Source organism: Phocoena phocoena, chromosome 2, assembly GCF_963924675.1.
Source record: "Phocoena phocoena chromosome 2, mPhoPho1.1, whole genome shotgun sequence".
NCBI lineage: Eukaryota > Metazoa > Chordata > Mammalia > Artiodactyla > Phocoenidae > Phocoena > Phocoena phocoena.
The window spans coordinates 114,907,541-114,912,487 of record NC_089220.1 but is presented as its reverse complement, the minus strand read 5'-3'; the positions used below and the strand labels follow the sequence as shown (position 1 = coordinate 114,912,487).

General features: G+C 40.3%; 1 pseudogene; it reads right to left on the bottom strand.

Moving 5' to 3' along the window:
* Nucleotides 1-1,965: 1,965 nt before the first annotated feature.
* Nucleotides 1,966-2,505, bottom strand: LOC136118671 (ADP-ribosylation factor 4 pseudogene; annotated as a pseudogene).
* Nucleotides 2,506-4,947: the final 2,442 nt, after the last annotated feature.

Below are 4,947 nucleotides of genomic sequence, written 5' to 3'. Positions count from 1 at the left end.
TACAAGGGATGGGAGGGAGAAATTAGGACCCTTTCATTATTATAAGGTACTCATACTACCTGCGAAGCAGTAAAATGTTATTGAAAATGGACTTGTAAATGTGTATTACAAACTCTAGAGGTACCACCAAAAAAAAAGAGTTTTAAAAAACAAGTATAACTAATATGCTAAGAAAGGAGAGAAAATGGAATCATATGAAATGCTCAGTTAAAACTACAAGAGGCAGAAAAAGAGTGGAAGACAAAAATAGGAACAATAAACAAGGACAATAAATAGAAAATAGTAACAAATATGGTAGATAGCAATCCAACTGTATCAATGATCACTTTGAACATCAGTGGTCTAAATGCATCAATTAAAAGACAAATTGTCAGAGTGCATCAAAAAACAAGACCCAACTAGATGTTGTCTATAAGAAACCCAGTTTAAATATAAAGATACATAAAGATACATATAAATTTTATAAATTTATTTTATTTATTTATTTTTGGCTGTGTTGGGTCTTTGGTTGCTGTGTGCGGGCTTTCTCTAGTTGCGGCGAGCAGGAGCTACTCTTCTTTGTGGTGCACGGGCTTCTCACTGCGGTGGCTTCTCTTGTTGTGGAGCGTGGGCTCTAGGCACATGGGCTTCAGTAGTTGTGGCTCATGGGCTCTAGAGTGCAGGATTAGTAGCTGTGGTGCACAGGCTTAGTTGTTCCATGACATGTGGGATCTTCCCGGACCAGGGCTCGAACCCGTGTCCCCTGCATTGGCAGGTGGATTCTTAACCTCTGCGCCACCAGGGAAGTCCCTAAAGACACATATAGATTTAAAGTAAATGGATGGAGGAAAATATACCATGCTAACAATAATCAAAAGAAAGCAACAATAGCCATATTAATTTCAGACATATCAGACTTCAGAGAAAGGAAAGTTATTTGGGATAAAAAGGGCATTACATAATGATAAAGAGATCAATTCTCCAAGAAGATGGTACCAAATTCTGGCAAGGATGTGGAGCAACAAAAAGTCTAATTCATTGCTGGTGGGAATGCAAAATGGTGCAGCTACTTTGGAAGACAGTTTGGCCGTTTCTTACAAAACTAAAATATTCTTTTTTTTTTACATGTTTTATCATTTTATTAGGAATAATTCCAGATGGGTTATGAATAAAACTTATTCATTGAGTTTGATGAGTTGTCCAAAAACTCTTAATGAAGACATGTTCCCCAATAAACGATAAAACATCAGCAGAATTATCATGTACTGGGCCAAGAGTCAGGCTGATACCAAAAGCAACATGCAACATAAAAAAGGTACAGGGCTTCCCTGGTGGCGCAGTGGTTGAGAGTCCGCCTGCCGATGCAGGGGACACGGGTTTGTGCCCCGGTCTGGGAGGATCCCACATGCCGCGGAGCGGCTGGGCCCGTGAGCCATGGCCGCTGGGCCTGAGCGTCCGGAGCCTGTGCTCTGCAGCGGGAGAGGCCACAGCAGTGAGAGGCCCGCGTACCGCAAAAAAAAAAAAAAAAAAAAAGTGTTTTTGGCAAGGGAGAAAAATAAAGACAAATGGAATGCTACATTTTTTAAATCGGCAGACTGTCCCAGGAATGATAAAGGTATCAGTAAAGTAGCAAGGGGATAACTTTAAAACATTATTTGTTGTGGGCTCAAAAAAACATTCAAAATGGATTTATTTAAAGGTGTCACATTAGCTACGTCCAGGCATTTAGGCTTAAGGAAAGTAAAATTAAAAGAGGACACTTTTTTTCCCCAAGTTAAGAGAATCTCTTTAAAACCAAGCATATTGCTAAATGGCAACATTATACTTGGTAAACAATAATTGGCAACAAAATAAGTTTAAACGCTGTACTATTCTGCCCAAACCAGTCCCAGATACTGTTTAATAACCAAGATGCAAACTAATTTTGTTGTAACAAGCCTAGACCAATTCCATCAAACATGTCCTTGGTTAGATATCCAGTTTCATTTAACGTTTTGAAAGCTCATTTGACAGCCAGTCAAGTCCCTCATACAGACGGGTTCCTTGTGTAGCACAAGTGGCTTGAACATACCATGTTCTGTTACAAAGAGACCAAGGACCTAATTTATCTGTCATTTCACTAATGGCCGTAGCATTCGGCAAATCCTGTTTGCCTGCAAAAAGCAGAAACATGGCATCTCGCAGCTCATCCTACTGAAGCATTTTCTGCAGCTCTTCTGCTCCTTCCTGAATTCTTTCACGATCATTGCTATTGACCACAAAAATAAGACCCTGGGTACTTTGGAAGTAATGCCTCCAGAGAGGCCTAATTTTATCTTGACCACCAACATCACATACTGTGAAACAAATGTTCTTATATTCTACTGTTTCCACATTAAAACCAATGATAGGAATGGTGGTGACTATCTCTCCTAACTTCAGTTTATACAGAATGATCGTCTTGCCAGCAGCATCCAATCCAGCCATCAAAATGCACATCTGCTTCTTGAAGAGACGGGAGAAGAGGGAGGAGATGGTGAAGCCCATGGTGGTAGTGGCACTTGTGAAGGGCAGGAGCAGAAGGGGTTGGGGCGACCCCAGGCCTTCTTTCATGTTCCTGGCAAACTCAGGGAGGAAAGAGGAGCTGAGGGCCGCAGGGACGGCTCACTAGCCAGTGTGTACGATGGAGCTCCCCTCTGGGACAGGAATTAGCAGGGTGATGGCCTGCTCGACGACTCTAAAATACTGTTATCATGTGATCTATCAGTCTCACTCCTTGGTATTTACCCCAATGAGTCGAAAACTCATGCCCACACAAAAACCTGCACACAGATATTTATAAACTTGGAAGCACCGAAATGTCCTTCAGTAGGTGAATGGATAAATAAACTGTGATACATCCAGACAATGGAATATTATTCAGTGCTAAAGAGAAAAGAGCTTATCAAGCCACAAAAAGACATGAAGGAAACTTCACTGCATGTTACTTTGTGAAAGAAGCCAATCTGAAAAGCCTACACACCGTATAATTCCAACTCTATGATATTCTGGAAAAGCTAGAACTATGAAAACAGTAAAAAGATCAGTGCTTGCCAGGGTTTGTTGGGTAGAGGGATGAATGGGTGGAGCACAGAGGCTTTTTAGGGCAGTGAAAGTATTCTACATAATACAGTAATGGTGGGTACATGGCATTTTATATTTGCCTAAACGCATAGAATATACAACACAAACAGTGAACCCTAACGTAAACTGTGGGCTTTAGTTAATAATAACATATCAATATTGGTCCATCAATTGTAACAAATGTACCAGACTAATGCAAAATGCTAATCATTGGAGAAGTTGGGGTTGGGAAGTGTGGGGAACTCTTTGTACTTTCTGCTCAATTTTTCTGTAAACCTAAAACGGCTTAACAGTTTTTAAAGTCTATTAACTAAAAAAAACAAGAACATCAACAACATGGAACTAATGACATTAAATGATTGGCAAGTCATCTTAGATCCTGAATTCAGTTGAACTGCATGTACTCAGGGGCAGTCTATAAGCCGAAGGCAAAGCTAGACCCCCAAAGTGCTTCCTTGGTGAGTTTTCTGCTGTTTTAAGTTGCAGCCATGTCTGAACTCTGGTCTTGCCATTTCTCTACAACTTGCCCCGTTTGACAGCTTGAACAATAGCAGCTCTCTTCTGGCCCAGCACTTACTAACAGGGGTTGCATCCTTATGCTGTTGGTATCGTATGCTGAGAATATTACTAAACACATTTTTTTATCTTTCCCTTTACAAAAATAGAGCTGCATAAAGTGACATAGCAATCATTTTCACAATTAGGGAACTCGAGTAGTCGAGAAGCTAATCAATTACACTGTACAGTGCTCAAAGGGCTCAGAAATTTGCAGGACCGGATACCTCTGGAAGTAGGAGTAAAGGCAGATCTGGAAAGAGAAAGGTAGTGAAAGTCAGCTAAAGGAACAGTTAGACTCCACCACCACCCCCACCACCTCCCCGCCCCACCACCAACCATGCCCTCATCCATTTAGCTCAGCTAGGGAATAGCCCCTGCCTCACTCTGCAGAAAACTGTAGGTTTATTCTCTGGAGAGCACAAAACAAGTCCTAAGAAACACCACACTCAATTGAAGGCAGGGATTACATACTGGAAGTTGAAACATCCTGCTCTCTTCTCACACTTGGATTTCAGAATCCTAGAAGCCATGCATGGCTTCTGGCAGGTTTCTATGGGGAATCTAACCAGTCTAAGAGGGGAAAAAAACCCTATTCAGTGAAGCCTCAGTTGACAAGTCTTTCACACTGGCCTGATTATCCAATCATCTTTTTAGTGCCCTACACCTTGAGCAGAGCATATGAAGACAACATCATTAATTACCAAGGAAATGTAAATCAAAACCATAATGAGGTAACATTACATACCACTAGAATGACTAAAATTAAAAGACTGTTTATACTAAGTGTTGGTAAAGATGCAGAGCAATTAGAACTCTCATACATTGCTGATGGGAATGTAGAAACGGCGCAACCACTTTGGGAAAACAGTTTGACAGTTTTTTTTCTATAAAGTTAAGAATATCCTTACCATAAACCCCAGCAATTCTACAAGTTGGTATTTACCCAAGAGAAATGAAAACATTTGTCCATACAATACATTGTACACAAATATTCATAACTGCTTTATGCCTAATAGCTTCAACTGGAAACAAGCCAAATGTCCATCTCTAAATGAATGGATAAACAAATTGTGCTCTATTCATGTAATGGGATACTATTCAGCAATAAAAAAGGAAATAAACTACAGATTCATGCATCATTAATGAATCTCAGAAACATTACACATGAAGTCATTTGTATGGAATTCTAGAGCAAGCAAAACGAATCTATTGTGGCATAAAGCAGATCACTGTTTGACTAAGGTTGGAGTTGGGGGAATAATGACTATAAAGGGTACTGGGGGTGATGGAAATATTCTACATCTTGAT